This window comes from Stigmatopora nigra, chromosome 21 (genome assembly GCF_051989575.1).
Source record: "Stigmatopora nigra isolate UIUO_SnigA chromosome 21, RoL_Snig_1.1, whole genome shotgun sequence".
NCBI lineage: Eukaryota > Metazoa > Chordata > Actinopteri > Syngnathiformes > Syngnathidae > Stigmatopora > Stigmatopora nigra.
Window position 1 is genome coordinate 8,122,016 of NC_135528.1, and position 23,941 is coordinate 8,145,956.

At 40.6% G+C, this 23,941-nt stretch overlaps 1 long non-coding RNA gene across 1 annotated transcript; it reads left to right on the forward strand.

Annotated features, from left to right (window-relative positions):
- Window positions 1–905: 905 nt before the first annotated feature.
- Window positions 906–22,959, forward strand: LOC144215099 (uncharacterized). Its single transcript, XR_013330348.1, has 3 exons — window positions 906–1,074; window positions 12,116–12,295; window positions 22,851–22,959. It is a non-coding gene; the product is annotated as an uncharacterized LOC144215099 (long non-coding RNA).
- Window positions 22,960–23,941: the final 982 nt, after the last annotated feature.

Below are 23,941 nucleotides of genomic sequence, written 5' to 3' on the forward strand. Positions count from 1 at the left end.
CCATTCCCTGCTTTTGATAGATGTCCAACATATCAGTCAAAATGGCCTAGTGTCCTCAATGCCAATGTAATTGGAGAACTCCCAGTTTAAATTGACCTCCATCAATAGCATGAGCCAAATTAATATGCAAAGTTAGAGTAGAGGTCATTTAATTGAAAAGGGATTCAACATTTTTAAAATCAACTCCAGACATAGTCTATATATCAATAAGAATATTTTTGTCTTTAAGGGTGTATGCACCTTTAGACAGGCTATTGCAATTCTTGGCCTCTTGATGGCAGACTTGAATGACTAATCCTTCACTTAGAGCTCCAAAGAGTTCCTCTGCTTTCTCACCCGGCCGGGCGGGTTCGAGTTTACGACATGATGATGTCAGGGTGTCATGCAGTCTTGTTTTAAACACGTGCAAGCAAAATACTATAGCTAATAAGTATAGACAACCACTCATTTATAACTATTAGCAACACTTAACTTTATGGTTGGGTGAAACTTACCAGCCTTATACTATGTACTGTTTTACTGGGGGACTGGATGCTGAATCACATGTAAAATTTAGAAAACAACTTAAAACTTAAATGAACTATGTCACTATCCATATGAGAATAGAAAAATACACTTTAAATTATGCTTTGTAAGTGTTAGTCAAGCTAAAAAGTGTTTTGAAAGCCCAATCCAACTCAACCAAAATTAGAATTCAGTCCATACTAACAAACTAAATGTGTTATTGGGCCCTATTGATCCCTTTTTGCTTTCAAAGTGAATAACATTCATTTGCTAAGAGTATACTATATTGAAAGCCATTGAGTTTGACCTTAAAGTGCATTCTGTTGTCACACACAGCAAACTTCAAACACACAAACCCTCCCACATACACTTTCATATCTAACGTTTGCTTTGTCCTTGTAGTGCAAATATATGAGCTTGAATGATAATGGCCGACATGGAGCACTCTCTATAATTATTAAGACCTATTTCCAGTGACTTATTTCAGGGTTTGTCTGTATGAATCATACACCCGCATCATTTTGGATGATAAAAATGGACAATTTGAATGTTTTGGGCCAAGTTTTATTGGTAAAATTGGCTTTTTTTGTATGTAAACAGCTCGTATTGGCTTTGGAATATTTGGTGTAATACTTTTTTGGGCAGTGTATAACACGGAATAATGTTAGAGAGATGTGAGTAAAGACATAAATGTAATTTGAATGGTAACAATGTGTTCATTTGAGGGATCCAGAGAGAGTCGTGATTGACTTTATGGAGCGAAAATGATTGGATGCGCTACGTCAATGTGTACTGGACTTACTACAATCAGTCATGACAATGGACCAGAAAGTACTTTTCAAATTTGTCGTGCCCTAGTCAACCCAGTGTGCTTCTTTCTAGTGATGTTATGAATATTGGTTATCATTGGCAGTGATCTACTTGAATGGCAGTGTAGTGGAAAACATAACATTGAATCTTGTTTGTTTAAATAATGTGGTTTAATTGAAATATATGATCTGATAGAAAATCTGCTCAAATATGCCAACATGGTACTTACTGTTGTTTTAAAGGGCTTTTGGAACTGAGAGGGTTTATGTTGTAATAAGATTTCTCCAGTGGTTGGCAGCAGAGGACTTAGACTGCTTGGCAAGGTTTTAGTACTTTTTTTTGTACTACATTTGCATTGGAAACTCCCTCGATAGTGCATTGAAATATGAATCATACTATTTGTACTTGCTTTCAAATGTAATATCAGTTTTTAAATAGTATTTTACAATTCCCAATGTATTTAATAATACTATTTAAGGAATATTCATAAACCTAACATTAACAACAGTACATTTTATACCACATGTATGTATTAAACACCTATAAGAAAAATAGTTTTACATCATTTAACTTGAACATTTAATATTACTACCAATATTAAGAAAAATACACATTTCTGTCTAACACACAAATTAATAATACTATTTCAGGAATATTCATAACCCTAACAATCCCAACAGTACATTTTATACCACATTCTATATTACACACCTAGTCAAAAATAGGTTTACATCATTTAACTTGAATATTTAATATCACTACCAATAATCAGAAAAATACACATATTCATAATTTCTGTCTCACACAAATAGCGTTAAAAAAAAACAAAAACAAAAGGCTACACTTCATGGAAACACCATTTCACAAGTCAAACTACACTTCCTGCTCACACACACACACCGACACACACACACCGACACACTCCCTAGCTGGCCGTGAGCTGACACCAGATGGAGGTGCTGACACTGTCCGAGCTGATAACTCCGTTTCCCCCCCTCATCATTCCTCCACACATAGTAAAGATGGGCCTTCACACTCACACTCCACCTATACGCACTCCCACGTTTTACGCACACACACACAAACCTCACCTTATCAGTGGTCATCGGTCCTAGCTCGTGTCACATTCCTGTCCCCTTATCAGCGCCTCCTTGCCCCGAGCTGTAATACCGCTCCTCCGCAGAAAGAAAAGAAAAAAAAACACATAGACAAGGAGAGTGTGAGTGTTTGGGAAGGGAGGAGGAAAAAATACGCTGGCTGGAATTGTGTGGAAAGATGGCGAGGGTTGTAGAGGGCAACAGGCAGCATGGCAAGAGTGACGATGGGTTCAACATTGCCATTTGGACTTGCCTTTAAATGAAAATAATCACTTAAGAAGGATGTAGGCTAAGCAAGATGGATTTATTTTCGGTCATATCCGAGTTTCTTTGGTTGTGGTGGTACTTCTTGTAAGATTTTTTTTGCATCCTTCCTGGTTTAGGGCCCCTCATTGTCTTGCCCCTCAATTGGTCGGCTGTTTGTCTAGTTGGGGTGTTATGGAAAATAGTTGAGTGGATGTTGTCTAGTTTTAGGGTTCATAATAAAAACATTAACGGAGAGAACAGGTAATCTATGTTTAGTTTTGTGTATTCAAAGGGATCGACAACAAATAGTTACATATTCTAGCAAAGTAGCCCCACAAAGGCTTGTTCATGAAGAGACATTTTGTCTATTTGTTTTTTTGTTAGCTTCTTTCTATTCATAGGGACGACTGATAAGACTTCTGGTTGACAAGTAATTATAAACATGGTTGTTTTTAAATGCATTTATGCCCAACCTGCTTGTTGGTAGTCAAGTAAATGCAGGGGTTTTTTTTAGTATTGAATTTGTTTACCTTGACAGTGTCCGGAAAAGCGTAATTTTTCAATTTTCCAACATTGAAGGAAGGACTGATGCTTTAACTGTGAAATCTGCTTTGGTATTGCTATGATTTAAGTGGTATTTAAAAATGGCACAAATCCTATCCAAAGACTATCCTTATATTTGTTAAAGTGTACTTTTTAACGCATAGCATAACGTTTATTGAACTGAAAAAGAAGGCACTCCATTTTTCTGGTTTTTAACTGAGGACGAAATCCTAAACAAAAATCCCTATTTCAAGAAAGTGGCCATTTTTATCAATACTTCTATTTTTGCCAATGAAATGCCAGAGTCTTATGTTTACTAGCTAGGGATACCTTGTATAAATTGACTGTTGGCACAAAATGGCTGCGTAATGGTTCACTCCAAAGGCCTTGATGTCCAACCTACTTATTGGTACTCACTTTAGACCCAGTTGAAATGTATTGAACGTCAATTGAAGTCAATGGCCGCTCGCTCAAAGGCCCTCCCCCATTGGTCTCAGCCCCCCCATGTCCCTTCTACATCCGCCATCTAATCCCCTCATCTTCAGCCCCGCACGATTGGAATTTGCTCGCGCATAATCATATGCACAAGAGGAGGCGGAGGCGATGGTTCTGGGCCAACATTTGCCTAAGGCTACGCGGCGCCAATCGATACGCCGTCTTAAGTTTATCTGATTTTTATCAGCGGGGTCGACAGGGGGCCGGGTCGATGTGCCGCGCCCGCGTCAAGTTGACCTTTTCAGGGACGGCGGCGAGGGAGCTCCCCCCTCCCCCCCGGGGCGCTCGCCGTCGTCCCCCGTCGCTGGTTGACTGGCACGAGTCGGTCGCGCTCAACCACAAAGTCTGCGGAGACGTCTATATCAGCCGGACGGCCGTCTGACAGCGCCCGGCTGTCGTATTTATAAACTGTCCTTTGTCCGTGACACTTTGCCGATGATCCGGGGGCCGTAATTTATGCCGTCCGATCTCCTCGCCGCAAAAAAAATGAAAGCTAATAGAGTCATTAGCGGCTAATTCCAGTTGGGATACCTTGTATAAATTGGCTTACTTTGTAAAGCCGTCCCCAGGTGACGCCCCAACGACACGCTTTGGATGCCAAAGCATTACTTTGCAAAGTGTGTTTTGTTTAATCGTGCGAGAGGTAAACGACATCCCGCGTACGTTTTTGCCGTCTGCCCTTCATCCATCGCCGCTCGGCAGATGTTGCGTCGAGGTGACTGGCGTCCGTGTCCGAGAATAGCGCCATTGTGCCGCCTTGATGGCTGATTATGACATGAAATGTTTATAAGCATTGATTGGCGACAACGTCAAAGTGAGCGCCATTTCATATATCCTGCTTAACGGCATGCTGATGGATGCGCAATGATCTCCGATACGATGCAACGGGGAGATCCGTGCAGGCGGCATATCAAAGACGTGCACACACCAGCACAATTTCGAGCACATGCACACGCTCGGGGGGGCTTATTCAGCACAGTTGGTTTGTGGCGACTTGGATGCATAAATACGGCGATACGTGCAGTCTTGAGCTCGGGGCAGGGGGGGATCGATATCTCCGGGGATAGTTTGTGTTTTCTTAAAGTCTGGGTGGGAATAGCTAATGATAGACTTGGAAATAAAGACAGTGAAATTATGTTTGGAAAATATGTTAGAGTGGATTGTGGTTGCTGTTTGTATTTGTTGTAATGGACATGATAGGGAAGAGTTAGTTTATGTACTAGACTAGATTTGAGTAGTATGTGTTGAATTGGACATTTTTTGAGGGGTTGTTGGATTTTGAAATGGTTGGAGATAGGGTCATCTTTTGTAATGTTCTTTAAAACTGTAGTACATTGATGGCATAGTACTTTTTAATATGAGAAACAAGAGTATGCGTGAAAGATTAGTCTTATTTTGCCAGGAAAAACTGTTTAATTCCACCCTTTACCGTTTCTTTGTACTAAACAATGTAAAATTAGTTGTTTATGAAAGATTTCTCCACAAAATTATAAATGTGTACTCACAAACTGGATTTTATCTCTAGAATGAAGAAAAAAACCTTCACTCTACCAGTTCAAATGCATTGGATGTCTATAACTGTCACAGTCAATTACTAACCCAATTTCTAGCTGTAAACACAATATCTCCTACCTGCTAATACAGATCAGCTTTTTATGTAAAAAGTGATTAAAAATATGCAAATAATTATTCCAACCATCGACACGGCTTCTTTTAGAAAACCCATTGATAGTAAAGATGGATTGCGTTTACCAAATTGTCGCCATTGATAGAATCCAGGAATCACTTTATCATCCAATTTATGATGTGAAATTTTCCATGCGGTTTGGAGTGTGAAGTCAAAGCCGGAACGGCACTTCTGACAAATCCCGACGCCGGCCGGCCCGGGGAAAACCGTGCCAGCACTTGAGGGTGAAGATCCTAAAGTGCTATGCGTGTTTTCCCTGGAAAAGCCTCAACGTGTTGACAGCATGTCCAGAAAAGCTTCCACACAGCAGATGGAAAAAAAACAAAGCTATTTTCTTACCCTCTGTGCAAGTCATATATGGGAAATATTTTAATTTAGAAAGTAAATCTTTCCTGTTTTTATCAATGTGTGCAAACCAAGTTGGAAAACAACAAGTTTTTTTCTCCCTAAAGTTAAAAGCGCAAGCTTTAATTTGAAAATGCCATCAAACGTCTCCAACATTGGCGAATAAGTAATGAGGTGGAAAGCGAATGGCTTACATTCATTATTTCAATCATCAAATTTCATTGGCGTCCATTCGTCTTGCGCCTTCATTACGGATCAATGAGCAAGCGTCCGCATCGGTAGCCGCGCTGTCATCAACGGCCTTAATTAAGATCTTACCTGCATGCCGAATGGCTTTCTCGCTTGTCGCCATGGCTACCGACGTGCCACTCCAATAGCTAAATGACACTAGCACTTGCGCGTTAAACATGCAAAGAAAGTTTCTTCCTTTTTTTTGCACTTTTTCCAAATAGGATGTTATAGTAATGTGTCTATTTTGTACTTTAAGCAAAACTTTATACATTCACCTTGTTTTTTTGCCATGTTTTCGGACAATAAACCAAAAAATAGTCCAAAAACTGCCATAGAATTTCTCACAAATATGTAATATCCTTTTATATTGATTGATTTAACATCTTTATTGCTTTTGACATTGACTTATTCCGACTTTACTCACTTAATGGTGCTTTTTTTTAAGAAAGTGTTAGCACTGTAACTGTGAGGAGGAAAAAAACTAAACATTTCAATGTGTTTTTTAATTTTTTCCCCCCTGATAAATCACTCCATAAGAAGGAAATAATTATACTCCAAACCAATATCTGGAATGGATTTAATGCAGTACTCTGTGTGTATTATGTCAGTGAAAACAGCAGTCTAAAGTCGTTTGCATTCCCCGTTTATTTGTTTGAATAATTTGCTCCACCACGGTGGCGGCGTGCCGTAGCCTCGTTCTGTCAAGCTCCTCCTTCACTGGGGTTTATTTTAGCGGGGTGGTAAGTGGCCTCATAATGTCACCGTTATACTGGGTCAGCCTCCTCCAAATGCAAGGCTGGGGACGAAGGATGAGTGCGCGAGATGGGACCAAAACATCCCTCGTTCATCTTCTGAAATGCTGAAAAACATTGTGCCACACTAGTGACAAAACGGGCTAAATTCTTCGCCATCAAAGTCAGGTATTTCCACGATTGTGTCAGTGAAAGCAGCTTTAAAAAGACAACACATTGAGAATATGTTCTTTGTATTTTGCAGCAAAGTAGTGTCAAAATCCAAAGTCTTTTGGTAGTGTCACCATCTTCTGAGGTTAAGGATGCAAAACCAAGTCTTTCACAGTCTTGTGTGTTTAAATGTGATTCTATAATTGTGGTGGCGCATCTGAAAAGCTTCGTGTTGAATATTCAACGCTGTCGCACGGCTGTCAACCTTTCAGGAGAAAAGGGAACTAGTCAAATTACCGTCCGTGCTTCATTCTGTCTCCTGTGATGACACATTTGTCAGAGAAGGCGAGCAGTCCTCAACTCAAGATGTCGTTTTCTTCCATTACTCTCTTCTCTTCATTTAAGCATCATCGGAAAGAATTTAGCCATGTCGCCGCATCAAATTCTACCTCCTTAAAAACAAACACATACAAATCTTTTCCCTCCATCTTTATCTCAAGCAAAATCATTGTGGTTAAGGCCATAGATTCGGAAGCAGGTTCAAATCCTGCCAACAACCAAGCCGATGTGATCCAATGTCTTTATTTGTCGTCTATTTCCCTTAGCGTTAATGTCAGCAACATTTCTGAAACTTCTCACTTTCCTCTGGGACTGAAGCACTTTGTTGACTACAGCTTGTAGCTAATTGGCTAAATCAGCTCACTGGGGCTAATTAGAAGCAACTCAAAGACACACCAAAACCCAAAGGCTCTTTTATGACCTCCAAATTTTTTAGGGTAGACATTAGCTTTGAGTTTGAATTAGCTAGCTAAATGTACATTGGTGCTTTCATGGCAACAGTACTCAAAAATGGTCTTCACAGTCTCCACCAATCCAGCACAGGCATCAGATGAAGGAAAGCCCCTGTTTTGATAAATGATCTGTACACTACAAGACAGATAGATTCATGGAGGACTAGAAATGAGTCAGAAAACCAGAGTGACGGAGTAACAAAGCATGTCAGCTGGACTGATGAAGACAGAAAGTGAAAGACAGAGTCTCCCTTTGGACAAACAGAGGTAATGCCCAAGACAACTTGATGGAAAGATACACTCACCTGTTCGAATCCTACTATTCTTGCATGTCATCTTAACAAGAATCGCTTCATGCTGAAGATGCACTTGGAAAAGTGCTGCGCCACACTTTGTCAGGTGGTTGAGGAGCTTTGTATAGATTCATTGATTGACAAGATGACTGGAAGCGTCTAGGATTGAAGCATCGAGTTGGCTGGGTCAATGTGTCCTTGTCTACTCAAGGATTGTGATGAGCGTGCTATCAAAACTAACACTTGTATTTCCCATACACTTCCAAACTGTGGCAGCTAGTGGCAGTTGCCATGGTACCAAGCTGTAGGGAGGCATGAACAAATTATCCCTTGACCTCCTACTAGAGTAATAGAATTATACGTAACTATCTTGAACAGAACATAAGGGTGAACACTGTTTTGTTGCCTTAATGTGATAATAATGATTGAATTTATTTACCTACCGTATGGACGGCATACAAGTACACAGCGGTCCAAGTGCAGTGCGAGAACACCGACAGGCGTCCTTCTCTCGCCTAACTGCAGTGAACGCACCTTCCGCCATTCATCAGTGTCACCACGTCGCCGCCGGGTATAGCCCCGGAGCCAATGGCGTCTTCATTACAGTCCAAATAAATCGGAGGGGGAAAAAAAGAAATGCCGCGGATGATTTATTAGCTTCCGATGGCGTCACGCTGGTTAGCATGGTCCGACGCCACTCAGGCCCAAAGAGACGCTTCTCAGATGTGAGCGAGACGGAAATGGGAGGTGACAGAGAGACATTAGTGGAATGATATCGGTTGGTGATGCCTCATAAGAGATGGAAACGTGCCTTTAGTTTACATGGGACCAATAGACAGGACATCGGATTTGCTTTGGCTTTAGGGACTAGTAGTTTTGACTTATCAGGTTCCAGAAGTCCTACCCATTTCATCAGGAAGGCTTGGTACCTGCATAGTATGATTCCCCAGTACAAATAAAATGGACATTGTCAATGACAGTGAAATAATTGGAGTTTACATCCATATTATTTCACTTCAATTGACCTTAACCTAACCAAAACCCACCTTTAGCCAATCATGCATCCTAAAGTGACAACCTCCATCAAACCTTACCATCATTCTTCTATAACACTTAATCTGGTGGAACGTGGGTATTTCCCTTCAGAAAAACCAAAAAAAATACCCAATGGAATTCCCAATGGATTAAACAGTCACCATGTACAACGTCACTCTCTAAGTCGGCATTTCCATCTCAATTCACTGATTTCTAACACTAAAAATGGACCCAAAATGTAGGCAATTGAATATGGAAACAGACTTTATGTGCATAAGTAAGATAAGAAGACTTTGGTGTACGTTAAAGACATGTGGGGGATTTAAGTCAGTCAGAAATAGAGCAAGCCAATCAGTAGGAAGGGTGGCTTCTCCCTTGGCTCTCCGATCCATGTGGTATCAGGATGAGGGATGGCCTGCCAGCACTCAGCCCAAGCCTGTACTCACACTCCTCACAAGGATTCCCCCCTGAAACCATTAGTCTGCGCATTAAACGTCATTAGATCACACATACACTCACAAAGAGGAGTGGCTACGAGACGCTATCGTCTGTGTGTGGCCTTTTTTTTGTCTTTTAATGGCCTTCTACTGTCTGGTATTTACGTGGGCGAGGGCGTGTCCCCCGTGGTCCGGGTGTAATTGGGTTAGTGACGAGCATGACAATATGACACCTGCACTGTCTGGCCTGGAGTCAACTGGAGCTCAGGTATCCTGAGTGACCGATCTTGGGTTCTCATAGTCTTGACAGCACTGTCAGTAACACCTGGTTGTAGAAATGGCCGCCAGCTTCTACCAAATAGTTTTCACGTTCAATGTCGTCAACAAAGTTTGGTAATCCAGACTCTGTTTGGAACAACCCGTTGATAATTGGACAGTAGGTTGATAGGATGGAAGGGTCTCCTGATAGTACAGTTGTACAGACATATGATGGTTTATTTCAGTTTGCTGCAATGTAAAGCTAAAGGTGAGAAGGTTAGAAACTGAGGATATAGTTAGCAAGAAGTGCTGTAGTGCCTGGATGGCTTGAAAGGGAAAGGTTGTAAGGTGAGAGCCAGGAAACAAAGTAAAGGAGAGAAGGTTTTTTTGCGAAGGGGGAAGGAAGGTAGACCGTATGTAGATTGTTGGGTGTACAGCATGCGGGCTTGCGTGGGGGGGTGTCAGTACAGATGCTCTGTGACCGAGTGTCACAACTCAGGCGCGGAAGCTGAATCCGACAATTAATCACCGGGCCCCTGTGCTTGTAATCAAACTGGCTCAAGCCATGATGTATGAGCCGTGTCACAATTACGGAGGGGCGCACACACAAGCGAGCCCCCATAATCGCAAAGGGACCCTCGGAGTTGATCATGTGCATGCGTGCATACACCTAAGTATGAGGATGACTAGACACAAGCACTCAACCTTTGGGAAATTGCCATGGCTGTATTCCAAGACTTACCGATATCACACACAAAGGCAATGGCTTTCTAATCTTAGTCAGCACAGCACTCGAGTTGGTCAAGTGGCTAGTGATGGGGTGAGGTAAATGGAGGGAGGGAATTAGAGAGCAAATCTGTGGGAGTTGAGGGCTAATGAGGGAGACGGATGAAATGGGAGGGCGTAAATGAGCAAATCAGGGCGGAGATAATGAGGAGAGCAGGAAGAGGAGGATCCATAGGGATGCACGGGATTGGGAGGATTAAAGTATTGGTCAGCGCTTTGCAGGGAAGATGCCAGTTGACAGGGTGAATAATTGAGGATGAGGGCCGGACATTGATCCTACCACGCACTTGGGCCTGACCACAATGTGACAAACTAATGTTCTCAAGTAAGCCATTAGAAATTCGTCACTCTTCCTTTTTAACCACAGTTGCTGGATTCGATGTCTGTCAGCGGAAAGGGTTTAGTATCTGCAGCATGTTTTTTGGCCCAGAAAACTGTGTTTTGGAGATTTTTTTTTTATGTTGACAGGGATTGTTAAATTAGGACAGCCATTTTACCAATGTTTTAACATAGTGTTACAAAAGAAAAATTCAATGCAATTCAATGCAAGTCAATGCAATTCATTGCAATGCAATCCAATTCAATTCTGTGCAATCGCAAAGGACAGGGTTTTTTCACATATCGCCATAGCGCTTCCAAAGGTATCACCAGACGTGATTAAAACAAAATGTTGAATTATGTATAATTTTTTTGGAAGACTTTTAGCAACAAAAAAAAGCCTGTCGGCCCACTTGGTTTATAAAACACCACTAGAAAACCCATCAGTAAATGTAGCTAACCCTTAGAAGGCCCGCTTCTTCCTGTTTAATCCACCCACTTCCCGTCTCCGCAGCCTGATACTTCCTGGTTCCAGTCTTTGACTTCTCCATAATTTGTCCGCCAAGCCAAACACAATAGCTTCCAATCTTCAAAGCGTAGTAACTCCTATTTAAAATAATTGACAAAACCTCATTTTCATATTTTCTCAGTTTATACCTAACCTCCTCTTGACATTGAACACATCTTATTTTTTTGGGAAGGGGGGGTTCCTACCATAGCCCTAGGGTATGGCACAACACAACCATTTTTTAAGCGTGTGGAACAATGTTTCTCTCGAATCTCTCAGGCTTTTCAGACACCTCTCCTCTTCATTCATCACGCAGCCTGAACAAGTGACCGGCGAATGACCTCCCGCTACACACACACACACATATATGCACATACACACTTTCCACCAATGCACAAACATGGCATCAACTCGCACAAAAGCCCGATTAATTCATCACAAACGACGGATACCTTGGAACACATGCTCAAACACGCGTGTGTGTATGTGTGTGTGCGTCCACGTTACACACACTCACAAACACAAACGAGAAAATACAAACACACACACACATCCCATCACATCCGTTACAGATGGCTTCACCTCCTCCTCCATCCTAAATGAATATAAATATGTCTGCTTGACATCATTCATCTGCCAGGCGCTGTTGTGTGTTTTACTCTGTATGGCCAGTAGAGGCAGTGTTGCCCCAAGTTGAGAGGGGTGAATTAAGCTAAAACGCAAAGTAGTTTGTTTTGGTCATTGTCAAAAATGTAGTGTATTCGTATTCCGTATTTATTCTGTAGCCATCTTGTGTAATCAACTGTGATTTTATCTTCTCTCTTGACAGGAAGTGTTCACAATCAAGTATTTGAAAGGCCATTAGCAGCACTTTCCAGCGCCGCCGAGCCAACGGCAACCTGATATCATCAGCGAGAGTCCCGATGAAGATGACGGCCAGATGACAAGGAAACTAAGGAGGCCAGAAAGGAAAACGATAACATTGATGAGAAGGCAACATATTCACAAGGTTAGTAGAACATATTAGCAGCAAATTAAGGATTTGAGCAAGTACAGGGTTTCCACTATATTCAAATTGGACTACGCCACCCATTCAAATGTACTTTTTCGTATTTTGGATTTTTTTTTAAATGACCTATGTAGTGGAGGGCATAATTTGGACATTTTACATTGGGAATTTTTCTAGCAGGCTTTAAGTAGTGATTTTTTTTCTTCCAAAATGAAGCAATCTGGAGCTATTTCACATTACACATTCCATTGACTGTAATGTTATGTTTATGGAAAGGGCCCCCCCCCCCCTGACTTAAAATAGCCACTAAGTGATGACGCCTGTCCGCTTTGACCTCCATAGTCTGGGAGAAGATTTGCTAACTGAGGTCACAAACCCACTGAAGTTATAAATGGCTCATTTCCACACTGTCAACTTAGAAAAAATGATCACAATATATTGATGATCTGCTATCGTTACATAACCAATTATAGTATTTACAGTTGATTTGACCCATGCCAACTCAGTATCGCTTATCTGACTAAATTATTGATAACAATTTGGCTAATGTTAATAGCTAGATTATTAAAATATTTATCTCAGAAGAGACAACACTGATAAAGGTAAGTGTTTTGAACCATTTTTTTTTCTTTTTTGTAACTTAGGTATGAGATATGCATACTAATATTTATATTTATATATATGAGGCTGGTCCTGAACCTGTTTAAAGTCTATTTTGTAAATGATGAGTCTACTAACTAACTAACATTGGAGGGTTGATGTGTAGTGCTTGCTTAATCCTTTGGGAGGCAACAGTGGTTTCGCATTGAACACCAGCATCCTGACAATCTGTGCTCCATATGTCATTAAAGCCATTAGGGAAACACTAGATGAACACTATGGCCAGAGTAGGGTCTTAACATGTTTGACATAAAACTGTTGTTTGTAGCTCCTTAAAAAAAATAGATTAGATGGTCGCAGGGTCATGAGCAAAGTGCGCGCCGTCAAATATAGAATTCAAACATTGAAATTACGGATACTAATTCCTTTATTTGTATAAAGTTTGTATTTACATACCCCCGAATGAGAAAATGACTAATTTCAATCGCTGAATAATTTATATTAAGATCACCTTTTTGTTAATTTTTTTGCAGTTTGACAAATAACAATTAAAATTCACCTTAAACTAATTATCTCAAGGCAAAATAAAACGTATAACAATTAGGAAAGGCTCTCTAAAATTAATTAAAACTAAGAAAAAAAACATTGTTTATGTCCCGTTCTTAAGTAAATGCCTGAATATTTATTATGAATCTTCATCATCTGTACTGTTAGCATTTGAACTTTGAAGCAATAAAAGTACAACTTTACTACTCGAAACGGTCAGCATACTTCACCATAACTCACCACTAGGGGCAGTAGAATCGACACAAAGTAATGTCTGTCCATCTATCGGAGCCGCTCTGTTATCTCTGTATGTTTTGTGACGGAAACATTGTTCTAGGCCGTGACGGCTTGTCCTGGCGGAATCCAAATCTAATAGTCGAGAAAGGGAATTTTTCAGCCCAGGTAGAGAGAGAAACAAGCCATCAGCAAGTAGGCAGCCTCCAGTAAAGCAGAAAGCAATATGTCTACGTAGAGGTCGGGCGGAGGTCAACGTGGAGCGTCTGCCTACGGTCCTCCTCCTCCGCCTCCTCCCTTCATTCCCGTGACAAAAGAGAGGCAGTTGTGTTGCTAGGGAAACAGGCTTTTTTCTTTTTTTTTTCTTTCCACGGCCGTGGCGGTAACACGTGGGTCGGGCAGGGCGGCTTTGTTTGGCCCGTGATGAAGCGCCCGGCGCGTGCATTTTTAATCGGAAGCCCCGCGTTGGCACTCCCGAATCCAAAAGTCATCTACAACGGCCTGATTATGTTCAGCCGAGCTTGTGACACTTGTCACGTTGCCTCTTTTATCACGCGGCGCGCCGTCCCATTGTTACGTTGCCCGGCCGGCCTGACGCAGAAATGGCGCAAACACCTTCGCCGACTCCCCCCCTAAATTAAAGACGCCACACCTGGTCAAATAAACACGCCAAGCCGAGGTATACAATTGCTTTTTTTTCTTGTTCTTTTGTCGTAATGGAGCGAACGCCACTGTTTGGCTTAGCTCGACGGGAGGGGGGGGGAAATGGCCGATCGCTATGGTAACGGTGTGTGCCGTTCTGCTACAGCTGTGATGTATATGGTGACACTTTTGACCCTCGGGTGAACTCGCAAGAACGCAAGAGAGGAGCGAGAACGACGTCGTTTGCTCCAGCGTGGAAAAACATGACGGTCATTATGGTGGATTGGGTTGTAGATGCTTTTTGATTGGTTTGGAAGATTTTTTTGGCTCGAAATTGATGTCATTTTGGTGGTTTTTGGTCTCTTTTTAAGCAAATTGCCTGACCAAATGGATTTTGGATGTTTTTTTGCTGTCAATCGTGCTGAAATTTGAATTTTTTGTGTTGTATTTAGTGGAGGGTCCTTGTAAACATGGTGGAAATCTGGTAATTTTGAATTCATCTCAGGCTGTTTTACCTATGAAAGTTTCTGTGGTAAGAGTTCATTTGGATTTTTTTAGATAAAGTACAAGCAGAAAAACCATAGAGCAGACAACAAGTTGATGTATAAGTAGAAAGCAGTATTTTTTCGAAAGGTTGTATTTATTTATCCGTTTGGCGTGCTGATTTGAAATAATAATTAGAATATCTATACATAAACATCTTATTGCTTCAATTTGTTAGCTGACAAATGCAATTTCATGTTTTTCTTCTCGTATTTTGTGTAAAAAAAAATTCTCAAGAGATATTTTATAGGAGATTTCTAATTAGAGTTTGCAATTAGTGCAAACATTAAAAAGAACTTTCAGATTTTTTATTATAGTCTTCACCTTTTTCGTCAAGTTTATTTGGCCCTCATTTGTCCGTCCCCAACTATTGTCCCACAACACTGGCGCGCCATTTTGGCTGGCATATGGAGCCATGCGTGGCGTCTCACGTTAGAAAGCGGCAATCCAAAACAGGCGTAGACAAAACTCGCTGTTGAAATTGCCACACACGTGACTCACAAAAAAAAGGATTCGGAAAGGTCACCCTAAAGTCGGCAGGCGCTCCTTCGGCACACAAAACTAACGTCACGGGCCACACAGAACAACACAATGCAAAGCCACGCCAACGTATGAGTGCTCTCAATCAGCACTTGTCTCCTCATGTCTACTTTTCCCCCCCTTTTTTGTGTGCCTGTATTCTGCATGTTTGCCACTAGGGGCGCTGCAGCACGGCACTTGGAGCGTGCCCAATGCTCCACAGCTGCTTCTGCGGAGGAGCTGACACGCCATAGACGCACATAACCAAGCACCTTCTTAATCATCCGCCTTGTAGTTTTTTTATTTTTGAATTGGAAAAAAATTAGTTCCACATGGCGTTCAAAAAATGACGTAAATAAATTGAAATATCCGCAACGTGAGGCCACACTTTAATCGTTTCCATTACGATCAGGGCCTTTTTTGGCAGCCATTTACATTCTAGCCCTCCCAGTTCAAATAGATTTGGCATATATCGCCGTCAATGGCCGTAAATGAGATAAGAGTAGCAAAATGCCCCCCCCTTTCCGACCTCTTACTTGTCACCACCATTGGCCCCGCCTACCCGCCACCAATGTTGAGCAGGTGACCTTTTCTTTCAGATAATCCACACCAAAAAGCCCTAATTACTACGGCCTCCCCACCCACCTCCACTATCCCAATAATCAATACGGCCGATTGACCGGCAGATCACCGCGTCAAGTCGTCGTCGCATAACATGTGACTAAACGCGCGTATATTTGACGACGGTGGCATTTTCAGGAGAGCCGACGTGAACTATTAAGATATGGAAATAGAAGGAGAATAATACACAGAAAACCTTTCATATTGTAGCTGTATAAAGATGCCACTTTTTGTAGACATTTTGTCCTTATCATTTTGTTTTTATATATGCTAATCGTCACAGATGTTGGTTAGCATTATAGATTTAATGATTATTTAATAGTGAATTTATTTGTCCAACTTTTTGCAGCGTGTTTATTTGTCCAACTTTTTGCAGCGTATTTAGCTCCAAAACTGAAATTCATGTGACACCATAAATAATATTTGATTAAAGTAAGACCAATTTAAAAATAATAATAATAATAATGCTACTTTTTGTAGACTTTGTGTGCCCCGCCATTTTGCTATTCATCACAGATATTGATTAGCATTAAAGCTTTAATGATTATTTAATATTGAATTTATTCATCCAACTTTTTGCAGCGTATTTAGATCCAAAACTGAAATTTTACACCCAGTGTCATATGACACCATAAATAACATTTGATTAAAATAAAACCAGTTAAAAAAACATGACCCTTTACCCCCATATTTATTTGAAAATATCATAATATAAAAATATCTTTATTTTCCCAGCATAGAAAGCAACAAATTGGCATTAATGTACAACACACGACTACTAAGAATAACTCTCAAGGTGGTTTTGACATACGAACCACAAAAATGTATTTTACTCCAATAATTACAGTACTGAATTTCACAATTTGACAGCGCGGTATGTACATAACCCGAAGCGCCTTAACCATTTCCTTACCTGCGTATTATTTTTTATTTTTTTGACGCAATAACCTTAAAAAGCCCAATGTCACAGCAGGAGCGTCAACACTAAAAAAAATGTCTGAAACAATGTTATCAGACAGAAAAAGGAAGTTCCATTTTGGATGCGGCTACAAAAACATGGCCATATCTGCAAAAAAAAAAAACGTCCTGACGCCCCCCCCCCCCATCCTAATGCCGTTTACTTTCTCCTCGCGTCACTCTCACTGACATACTTTGATTGTACGAGACAAGTTAATGAAAAGCTCTTCTGTAGAAAAAAAGGCTGCACCTGCCAATGCGCATACCTGCAGGCGCATTTGTGTTCTTGTCTTCGGGTCCTCGGGCGCTACAGCAGCCGTGACGAGGGGGTGCGAGAGTCGGGGGTGCGAGGAGAAAAAAATAACTAAAATATGACTAACATACTACTTTGAAATCTGCATGTAGATTTCACAAAACTAAAGAACAAACACATAATGCATAAGTCGTGCTTACTATACACAGAAATACTTTTTTAACCTGTTTAAGTCAATTATTGTTTTTACATCCAGTGTGAAACCACTAAAGTAATTCACTTAAAAATATATAAAAATACTTTGTTTTATTATTAGGAAAAATCACTTAAAAAACTATAAAAACATTTTTTTTAACTATTAGGAAGACAAAAAATATAAATCCACATTATTTTGTAGCTTAAAAAAGACCAAGGGTAGGGAACCTATGGCTCAGGAGCCAAACATGGCTCTTTTGATAGGTGCATACGGCTCTAAGCTAAACTGTTAGCTAAAATATGTGTTGCATACTCCTATTTATTATAATTGATGAGAAACAGGCGACAATTTTGACAGAAGATCTTATAAAACGTTAGTACTTTAAAAGTGGTGACATTACTACAAATAGCACATATTTTAGTGTATTTTTCCTTTTAAATTTTGAGTATAGCCCTTACATTTGAATTTTTATTTTTTTATGGCTAACAGTAGTATAGTCCTAACAGCAGTTTAATTTTAGTAAAAAAAAAAAATTTATTTATTTTGTCAATAAACCTATGGTTAGCATTTAGCTTTCTCATCCCTTAACAAAAAATACCAAAGTGCCTATAATTCTTTTTTCGTAATATTGCTAACCCGGAATCAACTGCGGTTAATCTACGAGTCGTGGCAGCATAAAGACTCTAAAGGAGTCAATAACTTTTCAAAATGTCTTTTGTTATGAGGCCAGGATTGTAACCCCAGCGCTTTAATTCTTGTGCGTCGTAATTAGAAAAGCGTCCCGGATGATAAAGTAGACAGCTGAAGCCTTCCCCCAAGTAGCCATATGTAAAGCCAAAATGCCATCCAACGACATAAATAGCCACATCACCTTGATTTACCGACTACGCGGGTAGATTTGAAGGCGTCTTATCAGCGATAAAACCGCAATAAATAAAACGTGTTGTGTCTCGTATCGTGCAAAATGGCCGTCGTATATCTACGATCTTAACAGATTCAATAACAGTGACTCAACAATTGCGCCGCAGTCAATAATAGGCTGTATAGTGAGTGTATATGTTGTGCCGCAGGTACTTGTTGGGTTCAATAAAAATGGTTATCTTATTTTGCAATTGACTTGAGATACATTTTTTCCCTTTTAAAATCCATGATAGTATTCATTTAAATGAGAAACAAAATTAAAATAACATATTTATCTCATTGTCGGGAACTTTTTTGACGAATAAAGAACCTTAAACAATTCAGATTTTCATACATTATTTATTGAGAGCCATATTCAGAATTTAAAAGTAAAAATACATTAAAATGTGAGCATTTATTATTCATTTCATCACCTTGAAAGTTAAAAAAAAGTCGGAATTCTTTTGAAAATATTATTTCAGTTTCTAATCAATGCGTATCAATGAGTCTAATGAAGAAAAATTATAATTTAAAAAGGCAGAGAGCCATTTCCACCCATCAAATGAGCCACATATGGCTCCTGAGCCCGTTTTAAAATGTAATTAATCACTAATATATTTACATGTTTTTTTTGTCATAATTTTTAATGAAGATTTGCATTACCTTCATATATTTCTAATTTATCACAGTAATTTAATCCAAAGGCATTAGATGTCCAATCCATTTGATGTGAGAGATGTGGTCAGGAAATGAATATCACCGCAATGACAGTGATTTTGGTTTTGAAATAGAATAAATAATGAGCAAAATGCATGTGTGTCGTGAAGACGTGCAGTCCCACAGAGAGCTGCCCCAGTCAGGCCGACCCGCTGAGTGAAAGCCTGTGGTAATGTTTAGTTTTCGGGGTGAAGAAGAAGGCGAGGAAAGGGGGGAGTAAAGGGCGAGGAAGGAGGGAGGACAGAGGGAAGGACGAGCGGATGACAAGGTTGAAGTTGTGTGCCCGGGCCTAGAGTAAAGAGCCGTCTGAAGGGAGGGAGGGCGGGACGGGTCACGGAGGATCTTGGAGTCAGGGAGACGGCCAGCAAGCAAGAAAGTCAGCCAGGGAGGGAAAGGAAAGGAAGGATGAAAGGTCCGAGCGGGACGGCGCTTTTTCCCGGAGAGCTCCCACTCGCTCTCGTCAGTCAGCCGTCGCCGGCTGACACCTGAACCTCGGCTGACCCGGTCCAGGCCGCCCCCGCGCGACGGTAGATATGGCAGGGGGGCGCTTCACCTTTTGGCCTTTCCATCGCCACCGCAGCCGGCTCCAAAGAGCTTTAGCCAACTTCTTCTTAGTCGGCTTCCGCAACTTCATTCCTGTGGCTAGCATCTCTGTCGCTGATAGGGAAATAATGCAAAGATTATTGAGAGTTTGAGAGTACACTTGAAATAGTTTAAAATACTTTTTGCAGTTGGGATTTTGTGTAAAAATTGTCATGGTTTTATGGTTGTTGTATTCATTGTCTTTGAGGATAGGGGTCAATAGGTCATGTTGTTTTTTTGTCGGTTTTTTAAAGGCTTATTTATACACTATATGACTAGCTTATATTTTACGTAGACATTTATTGAGGCTTTCAAAATATAATGTTTTATATTATATCACCAAGAAATTAGTGATACTACACTATGTATACATTTATTTCTATTGTATAAATCTACTTATACAGTATTAAGTCCTAACACATTACATTACCTCATCAAATTTGAACAAACTTCATTCAACGTTGTTTATTTTATACAAAATTCACCTGCTAGCAAAACATAGTAATTTTTTCTTCCAAAATAATGAGTTCACAACCGACTATTTAAGTAAAATTAATAACATAATTTTGCATTTTTAACTCTGACCTTCATGAAGTTAAATGGATATAAAAGCTTAAAATGTACATCCTCCATGTTGAAGTAAGACGACCTCAGTACTTCTCAAAGGCCAATTTCACAGCCACACACACACACACACACACACACTTTCGTCCCCCTGGAGAGCAAAGCTTAATCCCGGGTTTACATTGTTAGGACAACAGGGATAATCCCGCTAACAGTGTGTTTATCTAGAAAGTACAAGCATCGAATCCTCAACACTAGCAGTATTGACGTAAAGCCAAAGAGCAGCCACCAAAAAAGACTGCAAGAAGGAATGAAGACAGACAAGTAGGAGAAGAAATGTAATGGAAGGTGACGGGAGAAGACTGTGGTAGGAGATGATAAAAGAAGAAGCTAGATTGCGTGAGGAGAGGATGAGACAAGGTCTGAGCTGTCAAGCATGCAGATGAGAAGCCCATCGCCATCAATGCAGGACGGACGCCGGCACTCCCTGCGGACCGCGGCAAACACTCACACACGCCAAAGAGCATTTAAGCCTTCATTAGCGATCAAAAACACGGAGCAAGGGAGAATGCTAATATGATAATGCTAAAAAGCATACCACAGGGAGTTGAGGAGGATCACTTTTAGGATGATTAGGAATTTGCTTCACTTTCTGAAAAACAGGAGAGCAAAGAGTAGGGATATTCGCAAGCAGCATGTAATGCTACCGCGCGAATTTCAAAATAAAAGAATGGATACGGTTAATGTATTGATGTTTTGGGAGATTTCAGAACTTGGATCTTGTTTTTGTAGATTGGAACAGTAAGGATTTTGTATGTAGAAGCATTCATAAGTAGTATGTATGTTTATTTTTGTACTTTATTCCATTGGCAGTTGGGATTTTTAGGCTTCAGAAAACTAAGCTAACAAGCTATAGAGTAATAACTTGTGTAAACCACAGTTTTATCAGTCTTTTTGTTGACATTTATTAGAAAGCAAGCATGTATTTTTCCCCAAAAAAGTCATTCTTATCATCAGCTTCTCATTAATAGGCAATCAAGCACTTTTTGTCGCGGATAGGTCACGCCCCTTCCCAGTTCATGTATAGATCGGACAACGGTGGCCAGTGCGAAACCCATAGAGGTCATTCAACTCGACTGACTTCTTTAGCATCCGACGCTATGTATTGTAATATTGCCCCGTCTGGCGTAAAGTTGGGAATATCGGCAGAAAGCGCTGCAAGTTTAGCATGCTTGTCAGAGCCTGGGGACGCTCCCTGAGCCAAATGCCAGTCTATAGATCGTGCAGGGGTGGGGGTGGGGGGGACTAAAGATCACATCATGGTCCGCCCGGACATTGGTGACACCCCGAAGGAACGTGGGAGAGGCGGCGCCAGTGATCTCTGCCAGGAGCGGCCGTTATAGACAGCCGCTGTCATTGCGCCACGCGCACGCCGTGATGGCCGCGTTATAGACAAGTGCTGTCATTAGGACGGTCTCTGTGGGGCTGAAACGATAACGACCATTGGGGGGGAAGAGGGGGTTGTGGACCAGGGCCTTTATGTACTGGGCTCGCTTCTTTTTATGTACAGTGGGTTCCAGAACTTGTTTGGATTTTTCATCAATAGAGTAGCATTCCACTGACCTAATTTTTTTTTTTTTTTAAATCTGACTAAATCCTTTAAACATTGATTAAAGTGTTTGAATTTTGTAGGAAATGGGAGAAACACACAATCGAGAGAAAATTAATGTGATTTTTTTTTTTTAAAGTGGAGCGTAGGGATATTTTCAAGCAGCATGTAATGCTACAGCGAGAATTTCAAGATAAAATAACGGATATGGTTAATGTATTGATGTTTTGGGAGATTTCATAACTTGGATTTTGTTTTTGTATATTAAAACAGTAAGGATTTTGTATGGAGAAGAATTCATAAGTAGTAAGTACATTTTATTTTTGTACTTTATTCCATTGGCAGTTGGGATTTATCGGGTTCGAACCCAGGCTTTAGAACACTAAGCTAACAAGCTACTAGAGTAATAACTTGTGTAAACCGTTTTATCAGTCTTATCGTTGACCTTTATCAGAAAGCAAGCATGTATTTTTCAAAAAAAAAAAAGTCATTCTTATCATGCTTATCAGCTTCTCATTAATAGGCAATCAAGCACTTTTTGTCAAGTGTGTCGCTTTCCTCGGCTTAAAGCTGACTGAAAGAGTCCACTTTACAGCAATTTGTCTGGATTTGCACCGAGTTCCCCCACGCCGATCTGGACTGGTCTCCGCCTGAAGGGGACAGCCAGTCACTCCATCAGCGCATAGTTTCACACACTCTCTCGCAGTGGGACGCGCTTCAGGGCGTGCTTAGAGTTACGCCGCTTGTCACTGAAAAATCTCTTTCACTTACAGCACCACCGCCTTCGCAATTGTACGCCATCAATGGCCGCCACCATGCCGATGGGCGACCTATCCGTTTAGACTGGGAGAGGTTGGCTTCGTGCCCAAACGGATGGGTCGCCGCCTATGGCCGGCGGTGGCGCTGAAACACGATCGATGTTCTGTAAATTGTATCTTTCCGGGCAGGTGGCTCACTTAAAGCATCTAACGTGAAGACATTTAATCTGAAAGTGTTTTTTGCCTGTGGCCATTTTGGTTTCTGCACCCGTGTAGTAATACAGTGTTGTTTTTTGTTTTTTGTGTGTGTGCAGTTAGAAGCCGCCCGCAGGCCATGGGAGGAATGGTGCCACTTGATCCGACAAGAGAACAAAGACCCGGGTCGTCATATCAAAGACTCGTCTGGGGCGACATGATTGGAGCTTGAAGGTAGGCCTCGCGGTTCAGTTGCGTTTGTTTAAGCGTCAGAACCATCGGCTAAAATGTAATGGAAGGAAGAGATATGTCAAGGAAAACTTAGATAAGCAAGATAAACCATTAAGTCTAGAAAATAATAAGAGTAGTGTGCCCGAGTATTTTAAAAAATGGATTTAAAATATCCAAATACTTAAAATATCTGACTTGTACAGTCAATCTGAATTGCTGTATTCAATACAAGTAATTTTTGTTTCATCAAAATAAGACATTTATTTAACTGTGAGGAATAACGTACTAATGTTCTAAATTAAAGCAGAGAACAAATCAAAATTCTTTTTATTGGTAGGCCCTTTATAAAGTGTACAAAGTATATTTACTGGTCTAAAATATCTATTGTGATGTTTGCAAAGCTGCAGTTTTTAGCCTCCTTATTTCCAGGTCAGTTGTGATACATGAGTCGTCATGAATATATTATCCTTATGTTACCTTAACTTTGACGCTATTTGATTCGTTAATATTTGAGTCATAGTTTGTTCTTTTTGTTGATCAGGACTCAGTTTTAATAGATTTGGAATTTTCTGTCAATTTCTCAGTGATTTGAGATTTTAAAGGTTAAATAGCGTATTGATTTTCTTGGTTACTGATATGGTGTGGCATATTACATATAAATCCTGCATTGGCAGGTATTCAAGGTCAAAGATCCTAAACCTGTGAGACAGGAATCAAGCAATGACTCTTTGAGTTCATAAAAGACGTAACGGTGAAGCAACCGTAAATCCCACTTGAACAAAACGGAAACTTTGCTCCGAGGTTGTTTGCCAGGTTGCCGCGGCAACATTAATCCCACCCATTTGTTCGTTTGCATTGCTTCAATGACGAAGCCTCGCATGAACGACAAGCTTTGAAATGAGTCACTTTGCCAGTGACTCATTTATTTTCTTCGATTTCAGTCCGAATGGAGCACGCAAAATGTCAACCGCCATTGACG